The sequence below is a fragment of the Aotus nancymaae genome, unplaced genomic scaffold (assembly GCF_030222135.1).
Source record: "Aotus nancymaae isolate 86718 unplaced genomic scaffold, 86718_ANA_hifiasm-v0.15.2.pri h1tg000029l, whole genome shotgun sequence".
NCBI lineage: Eukaryota > Metazoa > Chordata > Mammalia > Primates > Aotidae > Aotus > Aotus nancymaae.
Window position 1 is genome coordinate 61,261,817 of NW_026988442.1, and position 19,966 is coordinate 61,281,782.

Below are 19,966 nucleotides of genomic sequence, written 5' to 3' on the forward strand. Positions count from 1 at the left end.
CCTTTCTTTCTTTCTTTCTTTCTTTCTTTCTTTCTTTTCTTTTTTTCTTTCTCCTTCCTTCCTTCCTTCCTTCTTTCTTTCTTTCTTTCTCTTTCTTTTTGTAAAGAATACATCTAGCAATCTTTTTTTTTTTTTTTTTTTGAGGCCCAATCTCAGCTCACTGCAACCTCCGCCTCCCAGGTTCAAGCAATTGTCCTGCCTCAACCTCCTGAATAGCTGGGATTACAGGTGACCGCCACCACACCTAGCTCATTTTTGTATTTTTAGTAAAGATGGGGTTTCGCCACATTGGCCAGGGTGGTCTTGAACTCCTGACCTCAGGTAATCTGCCTGCCTCGGCCTCTCAAAGTGTTGGGATTACAGGTGTGAGCCATGTGTCTGGGCCACATCTAGTAATCTTAACCTACAACCTCCAACCCACACATACCACCCAGTATTTTAAGTTACCCCAGTAAAGTTTTTTATCCTAGAGGAAAAATAAAATCACGGTTGTTCTTTCTGTGCAGTGGGCACATGATTGTGGGAATCTGTGCTTCCTATTCATTTTTAAATTTATCTGTATAGGGTTTTATTACAACCACATTATCTAAGTACTTTTAAAATTTTGTGTGGAGACATAAATTAACAAAAAAGACTTTTATCTTTATCTTTACAGATTGATTCATTTTTATAGACCTCTCTTTTATAGCAAAAGTTCAACTTTCAGAAGACAGAGAGCTCTGACAATTGAGAATTTTGATGGGGTCCTTCTAACTTTTCAAAGAGTAGGTCATATTTCAAGATAGAAATAAAACTATAAACAAGAAGAATTTCTCTTGTCTTTTCTCATGCTTCTTGCACCCTTTTATGCAGACAGGTGGAAAAAAAGTTCCTTTTACGTGAAATGGGAAAACTTGGCACAAGACCAGAATTTTTAAAACCCTCCTCATACTCTTTAAAGTGCAATATCATTGTTCAAGTGCCATAAAAGTCAAGGCATGTGCCTGGGTGGTGCTTCAGGAAAGATTGTGGCCAACTTGTGGATTCCACAGTCATTAATAGTACAATTTGGAACACTACTCAATAGGTCAGGGACTCTTCCTCTAGTAAGATTTTCATGCTTGGCTGAGAAAGAGTACAAGCCATCAGCACACTTGACTTTTCCTGGGGAGGGTTGGAAATCATGAAGGACAGATTCCAGAGACGTATGTCTGCCAAGTCCAAACATATTGTTTAATTCAATAGATTAGCAGTGGCTAAATAATCACTGGAAATTCCAATTTGTTCTTACAAGATTTGGTTTAGGAGTTTTGTGCACAGCCACCTTACAATGTAGACCAGAGAAGTTACTATTTTGTCATTGGGTGTTTTAGGTAAATCAAATTCATACAGGCTGTGCAATGTAAAAGAGAAATATTAATGAGACATTTTCAATTCTGTCTTCGACCCCACCTTTCTGTGTAAACTTAGGCAAGTTTCTTAGTTTTTTTCAAGTGAGCATAAGCAAAAACAAAAATATAAAACATGAATTACATGAGTTTTTTAAAAAAGATATGAGACTTCTCACAGAAATGAAGGTTAAATTATACCTGTGCGTCAGTAACAGCTGTACCCAGGGATTCCAATGCTCATTATTTTTCTCATGGGGGCATCTTTATTTCTCTTTTGATCCTTTGGTTTCCTCTGCCTGTTTAGTTCACAAAGTAGGCAATAGAGTGGTTAATAACTCCCAAGTTCTACATCCTACCAAAAAAAAAAAAAAAAATCAATGAATGGAACTTAATGGCTTAGCGTGGATAAGGTGCATGGAAGTCAACAGCTTTGCATGGATCAGACGCCTGAAAACCAATAATAAGGTGAGGTGGATAGTGCAACTGGGGAGGTGGTGGTAGCAGAGTATTGGGCGGATAGCACAATAGGGCTGTGCTCTGCAGTGGGACTCAGACCACCTGCTCAAGATGCAAAGAGAATAAAGGATAGCAAAAATTTTCAGTGCTTAAAGCTACCGCCAAATCACTTAAAGAACAGAAATAGCACCAAAGCACTGATTCTTAGCCATGACTGAATGTTTAAATCACCTGGGGAGATTTTTTTAAAAAACATTTTACTAAAGCAAAGTTCGTTGTTTGTTGAGAATCACCTGGGGAACTTAAAAAATTCATAGCCTTCCCAGATCTACTCAGACCTATTCATTCCAATTCTCTGGGAAATTAAAACAAGCTCCCAAGGGTTCTTTTGCACATTGAAATCAGAGTATCATTGCTCTAGCCTGGTGATTCTCAAAGTGTGATTCTCAGACCAGCAGCTTCATTATCACCTGGGAACTTACTAAAGCAAATTCTCAAGTTTACCGCAAACCTATTTCATCAAAACTCTTGGGGATAAGGCCCAGCAATCTGAATTTCAAGGCGTCCTCCAAGTGTTTGTAATACCACAAATTTGAGAACTACTGCTCCAGACATTTATCTTTCTAAGATTTCATCTTTATTATATTTTACAAATGTATTCATCCTGGGTTTTAGCATTCACAGTATGTAATTGCTTTTCTTTAAATTCTAAATGTTTTATTAGATAATAACCCTGCATCTTCACTGACACCATAATGCCATTTGAAAAAGAATTGTTGCATAAGACATGAAGAGGTAGGCCAGGCATGGTGGCTCACGCCTGTAATCCCAGCACTTTGGGAGGCCAAGGCAGGCAGATCACCTGAGGGCAGGAGTTCAAGACCAGCCTGGTCAACATGGTGAAACCCCGTCTCGACCAAAAATACAGAAATTAGCTGGGCATGGTGGTGGGCGCCTGTAATCCCAGCTACTAGGGAGGCTGAGGCAGAAGAATCACTTGACCCAGGAGGTAGAGGTTACAGTGAACTGAGATCGCCATTGCACTCCAGCCTGGGAAATAAGAGTGAAACTCTGTGTCAAAAAAAAAAAAAAAAAAAAAAAAAAAAAAAGAAAAGGTAAATTATTAAAATCTACAAAGCTGAGAAAAAGATAGCTTTCACCATGTTTTTATTTCCTGATTCATTCCCCCCAGTGTCTTTGGAGAGCATTCCTACTCTCCGTATGTCGCTTCAGTATCAGTTTCATTGCTTTCAGCATCTTTAGCTGTGGACAGTGCAGCTATTGCTTGAGCAAGTTCATCTTTTAATTTCCCCTTCTTAGGCCAGTGATTTTTCTTAAACATAAGAAAAATATATTACTTTATTTTGAATAAAATATTATTGAATTGTGAAACAATATTTTTAATAGAGTTTAAAAGTTTAAAAACTTTTTTAGAAAATATTTTAAGATATTGCAAAACGACTATGAAGTATACGTACTTATTATTATGTTTCCACATATGGGCAAGGAACACTTTCATTTATAGTTTCAACTTTTATTTTAGATTCAAAGGATACATGCACAGGGCTCAGGAAACACTTTAGAATTTCAAATATAATGATATACTGGAGATAAAGTAAAATACAGCACGTGGAGAGTCTACCTGCTATAACAAAAGACAGCTAGCAAGAGCACAGAAGAGGAGAAAGGAGGTTGATATTTGAAAATACACAAAATTATACCCTAAGCCTAATACTTTTGAGAATTTTAGAAAAGTGAGAATTTTAGAAAAAGTGAGAAGACACAGACCCAGGGTCCATTAGCCCTCAGAGCAATAACAGTATCCTATGGTAGACAGTGACAGCAGCAAGAGGCAGGCAAATTCCTAGGCAGATAGGGGAGGGTCCCAGTGAAACACGACCTTCAAGCTGAAGACAGTCCCAGGTAAATCCTCAGACTGAAGTAAGAACCTGTCTTCCTGTTTGGTGTGCTTTCCTCTGATTGACCACCACCCTCCACATATTTTACGTATGCTGACCCTTTCCTAATTGGTTTTTCACACTGTCGTGTCCACCTTTGAGTGGTGCCTTTGCTTTAGCCTTTCTTTGCATACTCACAAACCAATCAGGATACACTCCCCTAGTCTGAGCCCATAAAAGCCCCGGATTCAATCAGGAGAGAAACCACCTGACTGCGAGGGACAGGGGACCACCCCACCATGTCCCCTTTGTGCTGAGAGCTGTTGACTCTCTCAACAAAATTTTTCTCTGCCCATCTTCACCCTTCCATTGCCAGCATATCCTCATTCTTCTTGGAGTCAGAACAAGAGCTCAGGAACCGCCAAATGCAGGTACAAACTACAGCACAGGTGGGCTGAGTGGGTGGGGTGCCTCCAGTGGTAGGCCTGGGGCTGAGTGAGGCCTGTGGGGGTCGGCGTCAACAGCTGTGGAGGTGCCCAGTGGGAAAAGTGGCTGAGAAAAATCCTGCATCAATAGGCTGTGGGAAATTCTACTGCATAGTCATTCGAGAATAAGAGTGAAAAAGCGATGACTTAATGCTATTATGATTATAATTTTGACTCTCTAACATGGTATTTGGGACTCCCAGGAGTGCCTGAACTACAATTTAAGAATGGTGAACTGGGTTAAATTTGTACAGTTAAATTCAGATGCTCCCCTCTGATAAACCTGACCAAACTAAGGTGCCACAATAATAAACAATTTGCTGTGCTGGGGACATGGGATCCTGGCAGGGGAGAGAGCCTAGAGGCATCTGAGTGTCCCAATACTTGGAGCTCAGGTTATCCAGGTTCTACAGCAACTGATTCCTGCCAAGGTCCTGATGGGGACTTTGACCTCATGGACTCCATGATGATGGAGACTCATTATCAAATCAGTTGGGATGAATGAAAGACAATTTTTAAAATGTAATCCTGGGGAGCAAAGAATTTGATGTGAACTTCAGAGTCGTAGAGAAGGAGGGTTTGTTTTGGAAAATGTACCAGGACCCAAGCTGCTGAAAGCAGTCTTTTCTGATTTTAGAAAGCTGGCAAGGCTGAAGACCTTAGTTGCTTAATATACTGGACTAAAACAAACTTTTCTTTTTTTTTTTTTTTCTAAGGTGAGAGATCTCTGCAGTGTACTGATAAGTCTTGGGACACTAGCAGCCCAGTTGGAGATTTCCGCCAAAGAATGTAGTTGAGACTGTTTGCAAAGGGAGATCAGACTAATTATCTTCCAAGTAAAATTTTGAGGACTTTAGAGAGTTACCAGTAGTGTAGCTTTGAGTGAGGGTATCACTCGGTGATAATATGTAGGTATGAAGAGTGTTTCAAATGTGAAGAATCAGCCCTTTTTTGTGTGTGTTTTAAAACAAATAATTATGTGGAGCTTGAAGAAAATATGTAAACAAACTTCATAGGATGTGGTCAGGGAGCTAGTCACAGATACATTAGCGTTATGTGAGCAGCAGAGAAGGATAACTAATACAATGAAACTGACAACACCTCCATTTTCATGAAATATATCATCAAGATGGGATTAGACATGTGTGAGATTTATGGGCACTGGGAGGAAAAGCGCTAAGCAGGATAAAGACAGGGTCCAAGAGAAGGCAGGAAGAGCCTTCAGACCATGATGCAGCCCTGACCCCAGGAAGGGAGAGAAGGAAGGAGGATTATGTAAAAAGGAACTAAGGCTGAGCACATTCCCAAGAAAAGTGTAGCCAGGCTGATGCGGAGCTCCTGAGTTAAAGTCATCTCTTGGAGGAGTCAGGCATCCGGCAGGAATGCGCCTACATTAGTGCTCCAGCTCTGCTTGGTCATTGCTGGGCACTGCCCGAGGGAAGCAAGGCTCCAGCACAAACAGGGTGATGGACGTAGATACTCTCCTGGCAGTGGCTGCAGCCATTTGCCAGTGATGTTTCCTCAAAGAAGACATCTGAAAGGTAAATTTTCATGGCCACCATATAAGACTTCAAGAAAAACTTCAAGGGGAGAGAAAAAGTAAGAAATACCACTGGCGAGGTAAAATAGGAAGAAAAAAGCAAAGGAAAAATAAAATAAATTGAATAATAAAAAAATGGTTATGGTTGCAGGGCTGAAAATAGCCTCCTAGGAATTAAATATTTCATCATTATTTTTTCTGCAAAGAAGCTCCTGATGGTATACAAGTAAAATTCAATGAATATTGCAACTTGAATTTGACAGATCTTCAATATTTCTTAAACTTGGTGGTGCACAGAATCAGCTGAGTTGTTAATAGTTTTCTAGGTCTCTCAGTGACCTACTAAATTAGACTCTGTAAGAACTAAAATTAAGACTTTACACTGTGAAGCATCTCATGTGTTTCTTATTCAGCCAGCCTAGCACTGTTAGCTAACTGATATTTGGTAATTAATGACCTAGCACAGCTGTTTCCAAAGACTGGCAGTCACCTGAGTAAGGGGAGCAAGACACATGAGCAGTAGATTCTAATTTAAAAAGTTTGGCCAGGTGTGGTGGCTCATGCCTGCAATCTCAGCACTTTGGGAGTCCGAGGTGGGTGGATTACCTGGGGTCAGGAGTTTGAGAGCAGCCTGCACAACATGGCAAAACCCCGTCTCTACTAAAAATACAAAGTTAGCTGGGCATGGTGGCGGATGCCTGTAATCCCAGCTACTTGGGCAGCTGAGGCAGGAGAATTCGTTGAATCTGGGAGGTGGAGGTTGCAGTGAGCCGAGATCTCACCACTGCACTCTAGCCTGGGCAACAAGAGCAAAACTTGGTCTCAAAAAAAAAAAAAAAAGTTTGAGTGAGTCCTCAGCATCTTAAATGTGTTAACATTCTTCTCAGGGGATTTTAATGGGCATCAGAGTTTTCAAACTACTAGTGTAGTACAGAGGTTTCAAGATAGGGTAGATAAGACTATAACATATACAGAACTTATAAACAAATTCTATTTATTTTTATCTAATTCTTTAAAAAGTATCATTTTTGGGTTATAATTTACCATGCGTGTATTATATAGTACTGTAGTAAATGTATAAATGTTTAAATGAATATACACATGTTCCATATGTACATTTAAAGATTTTAGTATTAGGGCATAAGAAAAAGGAATGGATTCCATTGGACTAGTTAACTATTACCGTTGTGGAAGTAGGATCAGCCTCAAAGTAAATTCATATTAATTCTAAATCAAATGGCCCTAAATAGTTGAAGGAGACTGGTAATAGGTCTGTCTCATTACTACTGGCCAACAGAATAATGGTTACTTATGTATTAAGATGCTCATTAAAAGAGTAGTGCTGCCAAATCAGGAAGAAATTGAAAATGGTTTAGTGAAGCCCTAGAGTATATTGGAAAGCTATTGATTTTAGAATATTTAATAAAATATTGTAAAGTTGGAGCTTTTAAAAGTTTCTTGATAAGGAAAAGAGATTAGAGATACCTTTCCTGCAAGAAAGGGATTTGAATATCTCCATAGGAGGAAAGGTTTTAGAGGTTGAGAAAGTATATTCAGGATTCTCCAGGGAGATAGAACTAATAGGATATATGTATATATAAAAGGCAGTTTATTAGGGAAAATTTGCTCACATGATTACAAGGCCAAGTCCCATGATAGGCTGTCTGAAAGCTGGGGAAGAAAGAAGCTGGTAGTGGCTCAGTCAGAGTCCAAAATCCTCAAAAGCAGGGAAGCCAACAGGACAGCCTTCAGTCTGTGGCTGAAGGCCCAAGAGCTCCTGGCAAGCCACTAGTACAAGTCCCAGAGTCCAAAGGCTAAAGAACCTGGAATCTGATGTTCCAGGGCAGGAGGAGTAGAAGGAAGCATCCAGCATGGGAGAAAGATGAAAGCTGGAAAACTCAGCTAGCAAGGTTATCCCACCTTCTTCCATCTGTTTCTTTATAGCCACACTTGCAGCTGATTGGATGGTGCCCACTCACATTGAAAGTGGGTCTTCCTCTCCCAGTTCACCCACTCAAATGTCAGTCTTCTCTGGCAACACCCCCACATACACACCCAGAAACAATACTTTACCAGCTATCTAGGCATCCTTCAATCCAATCAAGTTGATACCTAATATTAATCATCACAGTTATTATAATTTAAAAAATCTAAAAGGGAAAGAGGAAAAGATTAATTACAAGATCATATACAAAGATCAACAGAAACATACAAAGGAAAATTATGAAACAATCTGAGGCAAAAGAGTTAAAAAAAGTGAGTGGGGTGATGAAGGAAAGATTAAAGTAAATCTCAAATTGCTAAGTAAATTACATACAAATATGTCACAATTAAGCATTTGTGATGCAGAAACAACAAATTAAGTTTAACCTAATTTAATGAGTCTCTGAAAGAAGAGATGCTCTATATAACTTTTAAAGAAAGGAGGTATTTTAGTACATTTTATGCTGCTATAACAGAATAGTTGAGAATTGGTAATTTATAATGAACAGAGATTTATTTGACTCATGGTTTTGGAGGCTGAGAAGTCCAAGATTTGAGGGGCCACATGTGGTGAGGGCCTTCTTGCTGAGTCATCATAAGATGAGAATTATCACATAGAGAGAGAGGAGGGGGTAAAGGGGGCCAAACTCAGTCTTTTAAACAGAAACCCACTCTAAAAAAAAACAGCATTAATTCATTCATGAGGACAGAGCCCTCACATCCTAATCATCTCTTAAAGGCCTCACCTTCCAACGCCGTTGCATTAGGGATTAAGTTTCCACCATGTGAACTTTGGGGACACATTCAAACCATAGCAGAAGGCAATATAGAGAGAAAAACATTTGGCTCTGAAACTCAACCTCGATTCCTTGGGACTCTCAGGAGGAGAAATAGATGATTGAAAGTTTTTGGTATAAAAATGACAATGTGAATTTTTTAAAAAAGGTTGTGAATTTGGATGGACCAGTGAATAATTATTTTTATGAACAGATGGAGGAAAATTGAGTTTATTGAAGTGTATGGCTATCATTGAAGCAACTGGGAAAAGAAAAAAGCTTTCAAGAATTGGGTAGTCTTCCTATATTGTGAAAAGTTGATTTTGAAATTTTGTCAGCCTCAGAAAACACATTTCTGCTTATGGCATGTTCCATCTCCAATGCCTTCAACGGCCCTCAATTGCCTAAGCCTGGCTTTCTAGGCCTTCTGTGTAGTGCCCCTTTCTGCCGTAGCCGCGTGTATGAGAACTTCCCCTAACATGCCTCTGAAAGACCTGGAAGTGGAAACACAACAGCTTGTGTAACAATAGGCTGGAGTTTAGTTTTGGAATTTTCCAAAATAATGAGAATCAAGATTATCTATGTGACAAATTTTTGATGTATGAGGCTTTTTATGGTCAGATAATATGTCAACAAAAAAAATCATATATACCAATTTTCTACAAAATTATTTAATTGCTAAGAAGTCAATTGTCTCTTTTGTAGGACTGTTGAGGTTACTTTAATTTTAATTATTTATATACAAGATCTAATGTACAGGTGGTTTTCAATAAATCGTAGGTCTTGTTCAGTTATCTACTGCTTTAGAACAAACCAAACTGGAACTTAGTAGCTTAAAACAATAATAATAGTATTTATTTTGCTCCTGTATCTAAATCTGGATAAGACTCAACAAAGTCAGCTCTTCTCTGTTCCATATGGCATAACCAGGGGTGGCCCAAAGTTTAGGGGCTGAAATTGTATGAAGGCTCATTCACTTATATATCTGGTGGTTGATGCTAAACTTCACCTGGGGTACTAAGCAGGGCTGTTGGCTGGCAAACCTCCATTTGCCCTCTTCCTGTGGCCTGAGTTCCTCATAGCATGGTGGCTGAATTCTAAAGGTAAACATCCAGAGAGAGAGGGAAGGCCAGGTGGATGCTCTTCCACCATATTTAGCCTACCCTTGGACATCACACAGCATCACTTTAGTCTCATTCTATTCCTTAGAGACAAGACACCAAGGCCAATACATATCTAAGTGGAATGGAATTAGTCTCTATCTTTCAGTGAGACAATCATAAAAAATTTTGTGTTTTTAATGTGCCACAGTTCCCTTTTTTTCTTTATGCACCATATTTGAATAGGCTTTACAAAAAGTTACTTTCTCTGGGTGGAGAAATTTATAGTGCTCCATAAAACAAATGAAATTATTTTCAAATGCAAGTAACAGAAAAAAACATAAAATCAAATACAGTGGTTCATAGCTAGACATGATTGTGCTTTTAGTTATTTTATATGGTAACTTAACTGTAGAAAATGTAAAATTTTCATTTTTCTTCTTTCAGCTTAGGGCATCCAATGACAATGACTTTTAAATTCTCACTGTGTTGAATTCATAAAAGTTCAGTAAGGAGAATTTGGGATAAAAAACAGATTGTCTATATCCATAAATCTGGGCAGGGGAATTCTGATCTCTGGTTTTAGTTTTACCTCCATAACTGTCATCTTAGAGCATCTTTGTTTTTGTGTCCCTAAAATCTGACTGGCTTGAGCAGAAGACTGTGCTATCCATTGTGCAACTGAGCACCTTGGAGCAGAAAATTAGGTGTGAAACTGTGTAAGCTCTGATGGTCTAAACCCAAGAAACTACTGTTGTGTCCCATTGATTGGATTCTTGAATATAGATCACATGGTCTATTTAACAGAACTAAAATGTCATCTTGTAGTAATGCACTATGAGGATTTTATTGATTTATTTAGAGACAGGGGTCTTGCTCTGTTTCCCAGGCTAGAGTGCAATGGCACAATCATAGCTCACTCTCAAACCTCCAGGCTCAAATGATCTTCCCACCTCAGCTTCCCGAGTAGCTGGGATGACAGATGTGCACCACCATACCCAGTGATCCATTACTGATGTTGCAAGCTAATAAAATATGGCCTTCATGATCCATTATAGTATTCTGTTCTTAGAATGTATCAAAATGATCTCTCAATGATGGGTGCTGATATACACTCAAGAAAATATTAGCAAGGCATGGCAGTGTGTGCCTATAGTTCCAGCCACTTGGGAAGCTGAGTCAGGAGGATTGCTTGGGCCCAGGAGTTTGAGGCTGCAATGAGCTACAATTATGCCATTGTACTCCAGCTTGGGCAATAGAATGAGATCTTGTCTCAAGAAAAAAAAAAAAAGAAAAATAAGAAAGAAAATATAACCTTATCTTCATTTAAAATATATATGCACACAGGAATCAAGTTCTAAGGGTGCTTTATTTTTTCTTGAAAAACCTTAATTGTTTGGAATCCAGATACTTCATAATCTCATCTCCAGCTTCAACTATTTAGACAAATAATTTAACTATAAAAAATAAGGAATGAGTTTCCTTAAAAACAGGGGCAAGAAATGAAACCACATGGCCTTTTATTTGTTTCATGATCTTGTGTAATATTTTAGTTTTTAATTAATATTATCACCTTTCTTGGTTTTTTAATTACATGTTTTTGTTTGTCCTCACTTCCCACCCCCCAACAGGCCCTAGTGTGTGTTGTTCCTCTCTCTGTGTCCGTGTGTTCTCATTGTTCAACTCCCACTTATGAGTGAGAACATGCGGTGTTTGGTTTTCTGTTCCTGTGTTAGTTTGCTGAAGACGATGGCTTCCAGCTTCATCCATGTCCCTGCAAAGGACGGGATCTCATTCCGTTTTATGGGTGCATAGTATTCCATGGTATATATGTACCACAATTTCTTTATCCAGTCTATCATTGATGGGCATTTGGGTTGGTTCCATGTTCTTGCTATTGTAAATAGTGCTGCAGTAAACATACATGTGCATGTGTGTTTATAATAGAATGATTTGTATTCTTTTGGGTATCTACCCAGTAATGGAATTGCTGGGTCAAATGATATTTCTGGTTCTAGACACTGTCTTCCACAGTGGTTGAACTAATTTACATTCCCACTAACAGTGTAAAAGCATCCCTATTTCTCCACAGCCTCATCACCATCTATTGTTTCCTGACTTTTTAATAATCACCCTTCTGACTGATGTGAGATGGTATTTCATTGTGGTTTTGATTTGCAGTTCTCTGATGATCAGTGATGTTGAGCTTTTTTTTTTAAATATGTTTGTTAGCAGCATAAATGTTTTCTCTTGAGAGGTGTCTGTTCATATCCTTTGCCCACTTTTTTAATGAGGTTTTTTTTTTTTCTTGTAGATTTATTTATGTTTCTTATAAATTCTGGATATTAGACCTTTGTCAGATGTGTAGATTGCAAAAACTTTCTCCCATTCTGTAGGTTGCCTGTTCACTCTGATGATAGTTTCTTTTGCTGTGCAGAAACTCTTTAGTTTAATTAGATCCCATTTGTCAATTTTGGCTTTTGTCGCAATTGCTTTTGACATTTTTGTCATGAAGTCTTTGCCCATGCCTATGTCCTGAATGGTATTGCTTAGGTTTTCTTTTAGAGATATTACAGTTTTGGGTTTTACATTTAAGTCTTTAATCCATCTTAGTTTTTGTATAAGGTATAAGGAAGGGGTCCAGTTTCAGTTTTCTGCATGTGGCTAGCCAGTTTTCCCAGCACCATTTACTAAATAGGAGATCATTTCCCCATTGCTTGTTTTTGTCAGGTTTGTTGAAAATCAGATGGTCGTAGTTGTATGGTGTTATTTCTGAGGTCTCTATTCTATTCCCTTGGTCTGTGTATCTGTTTTGGTACCAGTACCTTGCTGTTTTGGTTACTGTAGCCTTGTAGTATAGTTTGAAGTCAGGTAGTGTGATGTCTCCAGCTTTGTTCTTTTTGCTTAGGATTGTCTTGGCTATATGGGCTCTTTTTTGGTTCCCTGTGAAATTTAACGTAGTTTTTTTTCTAATTCTGTGAAGAAAGTCATTGACAGCTTGATGGGAATAGCAATGAATCTATAAATTAGTTTGGGCATTATGGCTATTTTCATGATATTGATTCTTCCTATCCATGAGCATGGAATGTTTTTTCATTTGTTTGTATCCTCTTTATTTCCTTGAGCAGTGGTTTGCAGTTCTCCTTGAAGAGGTCCTTCATGTCCCTTGTAAGTTTTATTCCCAGGTATTTTATTCTTTTTGTAGCAATTGTGAATGGGAGTTCACTCATGATATGGCTCTCTGCTTGTCCCTTGTTGGTGTATAGGAATGCTTGTGATTTTTGCAAATTGATTTTGTATCCTAAGACTTTGCTGAAGTTGCTTATCACCTTAAGGAGTTTTTGAGCTGAGATGGTGGGATTTTCTAAATATACAATCATGTCATCTGCATCATCTGCAAACAGAGACAATTTAACTTCTTTGCTTCCTATTTGAATACCCTTTATTTCTTTCTCTTGCCTGATTGCCCCAGCCAGAACTTCCAATACTATATTGAATAGGAGTGGTGAGAGAGGGCATCCTTGTCTTGTACCAGTTTTAAAAGGGAATGCTTCTAGCTTCAATATGATATTCACTGTGGGTTTGTCCTAAATAGCTCTTATTATTTTGAGATATATTCTATCAATACCTAGTTTATTGAGAGTTTTTTACATGAAGTGATGTTGAATTATATCAAAGGCCTTTTCTGCATCTATTGAGATAATCATGTGTTTTTTGTTATTGGTTCTGTTTATGTGATGGATTATGTTCATTGATTTGTGTATGTTGAATGAGCCTTGCGTCACAGGGATGAAGCCAATTTGATCATGGTGGATACATTTTTGATGTGCTGCTAGATTTGGTTTGCCAGTATATTATTGAGGATTTTCACATCGATGTTCATTAGGGATATTGGCCTGAAGTTTTCTTTTTTTGTTGTGTCTCTGCCAGGTTTTGATATCAGGATGGTGCTGGCTTCGTAAAATGAGTTAGGGAGGCATCCCTTCTTTTCAATTGTTTGGAATAATTTCAGAAGGAATAGTGCCAGCTCCTCTTTGTATTTCCAGTAGGATTCATCTGTGAATCCTTCTGGTCCTGGGCTTTTTTTGGTTGGCAGACTAATTAATTACTGCCTCAATTTCAGAACTTGTTAATGGTCTATTCAGGGTTTCAGCATCTTCCTGGTTTAGTTTTGGGAGGGTGTCCTGGAATTTATCCATTTCTTCTAGATTTTCTAGTTTATTTGCATAGAGTGTTTATTGTGGTCTCTGATGGTAGTTTGTATTTCTGTGGGATCAGTGGTGATATCCTCTTTATTATTTTTTATTGTGTCTATTTGATTCTTCTCTCTTTTTTTCTTTATTAGTCTAGCTAGTGGTCTACCTATTCTATTGATTTTTTCAAAAAGCCAGCTCCTGGATTCTTTGACTCTTTGAAGGGTTTTTCATGTCTCTATCTCATCTCCTTCAATTCTTCTCTGATCTTGATTCCCTCCCATGCCTGAAGATGTCACTCAAGGAGGTTGGAAAACAGTGAAGATGGGTGTCTTCTCCTTCTTCTGGAACCTCTGACCTTGAGGGGCACCAACCTGATGCCAGTAGGATTGCTCCCATATAGGATGTCTGACAATCCCTGTTGAAGGGGCTCACCCACTTGAGTGGCACAGGGAACAGTACCCATTTAACAAAGCACTTTGTCCCTAGGTGGAGGGTGTGTGCTACTCTGGGGAAAAACCCACTTGTCTGGGCTGCCTGGATACCTCAGAACTACCAGGAGGAAAAGCTAACTCTGATGGTCTGCAGAGACTGTGGCCACCCCTCCCACTAGGGTTCAGGCCCAGGGAGATGTGGGTTCTGTCCAGCCTCTGGCTAGAGTTATTGGAGTTCTTGTAGGGAAGACACACCAAAATGAGGAAGGACAGGTCAGGGCCAGGCCTAAAGAGGCACTCTGGCTGCAGCCTGGCATAGCTAGTATGTTGGGTTATGGCAGGCGGGAGCAAGTCTTGGGACCAAGCCATTCAGATTCCCTGGCTCCACCAGGGGAACAGCACAGCCTGAAGCTATAGAGAAGGATGCTACCCTTTCCATGCCCAGGGAGTTTATTGTGTTAGACTGTTGCAAGTCCTGTGCTGGCTGCTGCTCCTTCCCTAAGCAGCTGAAACAGCTTAGACAGCAGGCAGCCTCAGTGGGCTGGTCACCCCTACCCCCAGGATTTTGGCAGGTTTAAGCAGATTCCAGCTGAGAGGCTGTTGAGAATCTGTGCATTCCAGGGTTAGGATGCTAGGCCCTTGTGGCGTGGGTTTGTGAGTGGGATCTTCCAATCCATGGGTTGCACAGTTACGTGGAAAAAGCACGATTTCCTGGGCTGGGTAGCATGCTTACTCACCACCTCTCTTGACTATGGGTACGGGAATCCCCTGCCCCTGTGGTTCTCAGATGGGCTGCCACACCACACTGTTCTTCCTTCTCTCCCTGGGTCATGCCAGCCTCTGAGTCAGTTCTGATGAGATAACCTGGATACCTTGGTTGGCAGTGAAGGATTAATATGCTTATCATGGTTTTTTTGTTTGTTTGTTTTGTTTTTGATGGGAGCCTCTGAATGCCACTGTTTCTAGTAGGCCATCTTGATCCTCCCCCTGCATATTTTTGTATTTTTACTTAGAAATTATAATATGCATCCTTAATTTATTACTATTTTATATTATTATATCACTTTAAGAACAATGTAACAACTATATAATTCCATTTATTTCTTTCTACACATTGTATTATTTTTGCCATATAATCTGTATATCTTATAAACCTCATGGTACATTGTTAATTTTATTGCTTAACCAGTAAAGTGAATATTGTAAGTTTACAAATGTTACTGTATATTCATTTCTGGGGGTCTTTCTTCCTTTCTGAAGGTCCAGGCTTCCATCTGGAATAATTTCTCTTCATCCCGAACTTCCTTTAATATTTCTTGTAGTGCAGGTCTGCTGGTGACAAACTGCCTCAGATGTTGTTCATCTAAAAATGACTTTATTTTGCTTTCAATTTTGAAGGAATTTTTGGATATAGAATTTTAGATTGAATCTTGTTGTTGTTGCAGAAGTTTAAGACATCAAGTCATTTCTTCTGGCTTCCATTATTTATGATGACAAGATAGTAAGTTTTAATTCTTTTTATTGTTCCTCCAAATTTAACATGACTCTTTGTTCTGACCCCTTTTAAATCTTTCTATTTATTTTTTCTTTTCAGAAATTGTGACGATTATGTGTCTCAGTACAGTTTTCCTAATATTTGTCATGCTTGGAATTCTCTGAGCTTCTCGTATCTGTGAGTTAATGTCTTTCATTGACTTTGGCAAAAAAAATCCCAGTCATTATCTCTTCAAATGATTCTTCTGATTTTCTTTCTTCTGCCTGATTTTCTTTCTTCTCTGTTTGGGACCCAAATTGCATACATATTAGGCCATTTGTCAGTGTGCCACATGTCTTGAAATCTCTTTTCTCATTTTTTAAAAAATTTAGTGATTCCATTTATATGATTTTTTTTTTTTGAGATGGAGTCTTGCTCTGTCACCAGACTGGAGTGCAGTGGTGCGATCTTGGCTCACTGCAACCTCTGACTCCCTGGTTCAAGCTATTCTCCTGCCTCAGCCTCCCAAGTAGCTGGGATTACAGGCACACACCACCATGACCAGCTATTTTTTGTATTTTTAGTAGAGATGGAGTTTCACCATGTTGGCCAGGATGGTCTCGATCTTCTACCCTCATGATCCGCCCACCTCAGCCTCCCAAAGTGCTGGGATTACAGTCATGAGCCACCATGCCTGTCCAGTTTATATCATTTCTATTAACCTAAGAGTTCTCTCATACTTTCTTTTACTAAATTTAGACCACTGTTAAGCCTATCCAAAAATCTTTAATTTAGATAATGTATTTTTAGTTCTAGAATTTTTATTTGGCTCTTTTTAGAGTCTTCATTTCGCTCTTTTTAGAGTCTTCATTTCCATGCTGAAATTCCTCATCTTTTTCTCTAAATTCTTTAAATGTTGTGATTTATTTAAAGACCTTGTATGTTAATTCTATATGTGTAGTTTTGCTTCTATTGAATCTATATAAGATTTTATATACACATATACATATGTATATAAAATCTTGGTTATTGGTCAAATTTTATGTATATATAAAATCTTGATTATTGGTCAGATTCTCCTATTTCCTTGCATTTGTCTTTTTCTAAAGTTGCATGGCAGATATTATGTTTAAGAGACTCATAGAGACCAAACTAAGTTTTCTTTTCCCCAGAGAGGGTCTACTCTTTCCTCCATCAGATAGCTAGAGAGAGATCCCTTTGATTTTATCTGCAACCGAACTAGGTCTGAGGTTGGGTTGCCACTTTACAAAGTACAGTGCACCTCTTGTGTTAAATGTCTTGAGGTTAAGTTCTGTTCTATGTGTACTACAAGCATTGCTCTATAGTGAGACTTAGGAATATAAGCACCACCAGAACTGGAAGAAATAACTCTTTGTTTTCCAGCACAGCACTGCGCATCCTGAACTACTGCAGGTTTTTGAGGGAGAATCAGTGGCAGTTGGAAGGAACTGTTTCTGATGTTGGGACAGCTGCAGATTCTAATCGTTCAAGTAGCTTCATGTGATTGTTAAAAGCTTTGCTAATTTCTCCTTACTCCAGCATACCAACCCTCTCTTCCACTGGCCTATGACTGGCAACATCCTATACTTACCTATGACCAGACTTGGCACTTGTATCTATGGAAGAAAGTAGTACTGACCTCAGGTCACCTATGAAGGGCTTATTATTTTCTGAAATTCAGTTTCTTAAAGTTTCTTTGACCACACAACTTTCCTTTGGCTTAAAACATAAAATGAAATGAAACAAAATAAAATAAAATCTCTTTCTGTCTAGTTATATAGATATAGATACCAAAGTTCTGTTGTTACTTTATTTTGAAAATAGACACTTCAAAGCTTTTTTCTTTGGTATATCCTTGAAATTAATTTCAGTAGAACAATTTAACAGAGAAAATATTAATGAATGATTTTCAATCTTTTTCATTTTGACCATTTGAATTATTAATGATAGTGCTCTCATGTTGCTTGCTTTTTTTTTTTTTTTGTAGACCTTGTTTGATTACCTAAATACCCTAGACAAAAGTACTTCTGGAAATATTTTTGAATTAGAGATTGTAAAGAAAATCTTTGCTAGCAATAGTCACTTTCAAAGCTTTTTCCTTTGGTACTTCACAGGTATTTATGAGTCTTTGAAGTTCCTATGCCACAATTTCAAATCTCTTTTCAGGGGTAAAAAATTTAAACTTGATTCTAGCATGTAAGCATAACTAAAAGCTATAAAATTAGAATTAAAAGAGAAACAACTTTAGGGAAGTCACAATATTTGAAATACTTTGAAAATAATCTGCTGATAAGTTTCTGTCTGTGTACAAAACCTCTGGATCCCAAATACTTTCCATTTTAATCTACTAGAAAAATATATAAAAACATCCTCACACTATTCATGATTTAGACTCCTAGACTCAAATTATAGCAACTAAGAGAAGATATATATATATATATATATTTCAGTATAGCTAATTTGGAAGATTTGGAAGTTATACCATAGTTTTCTTCTTTAAATGTTTTTATTCTTTAGATGAAACCCCAGCTGAATTATAGTATATTTGTTGCTCACAGCAAGATTATATAATAAAACTATTGATAACATCTGAGTTCTCTGCAGGGCAAGAGACTGCGCAGTAGTAACACAGCTTTCCAAGTGCACTTTGTTCCTTTTGCATTATTTAATTATCTTCTAGGCTTTAATAGTCTAGCCAGCAATTATCATTCTATGCCAGATAAAAACTGTTCATGAACCAACCGGAAAAAACTCCCACATTCCTAAATCTTGCCAAATTACAACAAAGCTGTCTCAGAATAAGAGCAGCTGAGAACTCTACCAACTTTCAGTAAAGCAGAGTGCTTACACCCACTTCTACATATCACAATAGCAACTTTATTATTTCATGTATTTTCTGGATTTCTGTATGTACACTGGGAATAAAGACTCTAGTTTGGCTTTTCCTTGGGTTTGATGCAAAGCTAAGTGGTGTAGATCAAAACTTCAATAGAAGGCCTTGGGAAGGAACACGATGGATTTGCCCTAGAAATTCTAGAATGTATTGCCTGAAGGCTGTGCTGTACATCTCCAGAGCAAGAGAAAATAATTTCTTTTTTGTTATTCAATTTAGTTTTTAATTGACAAATAATAATTTCATATATTTATGAAGTATAATAGGAAGTGTTGATATACATTTATGATATGGAATGGAATGATAAATCAGGCTAGTTAGGAAATCTATTAACTCACATTTTTTTGTGGTTAGAAACATTTAAAATCTACCTTTTTAGCAATTTTGAAATATACAATGCGTTATTATTTATTATAGTCACCATTTTATGAGTACTTGACTCGAGGATGAGTGAGCAATTGGGTGAATTTTCTTAGCTTGAGGGAACAGAATTTTTCCATGCATTACTTTTCCGGCTTGATTCCTATTTGATTATTATATCCTGTGGTATTTTAAACAGACACAGATATTGACTTATGAACAAAATGAATATTAAACAGACTCTGGTTTTTATCACATGGCTACATATTATTATCTCATTCTCTTCTTTACTGATTACCAGAGAGAATGCTTGGAGGCAAAAGAATGAAGGTGTGATGATTTTGTATATTAAGCAAAACATCTTTCTTTCTTACTGCTATACTTCATAAAATTATATATGTAACTAGTTAGGGATGTATGGATTTAGGCCACTATTACTATGGAAACCATGGCCATGGACCATAGCCTTGGATTTCCAAAGTACTTGTTTTTTTTTTTAAGGCTGCAGATGGCACTTCAGTAAAAAGCATAAAAAATAGAGCAGAAAACTCTTTTTTTCCCCAAATTGAGGAACTAGAGTAAACTTTTGCTGTAATTAGTTGCCACAGACTGTAATGCAATATTCTAGTTTGTCCTAAATGGTCTGAACTTGGATAAGTAGTCTCTGTATCTAATTGCTATAAAGTATTTCTATTAAGCTCTGAATAATAACTGACATATTTCAAAAGATTAATGTATTTTCTAAGAACAAAACTTGAAGTGCAGTGTCTGATCAAAGTGGAGCAGAGGATTGTATAATAAATCCAGAGGCAACCTCCTTACATTTTTAAAAAATGATACTTGAAATCACAAGAATTTTTTCTTCTTCCTTTCTTCCTCTTCCTACTTAAAAAAAATTCTTAGCAAAATAGTGCCCTGAAAATACTAGCCTAACTTTATTGAACACTTGTTATGTGTCATATACTTTGTTTATATTAATTTGT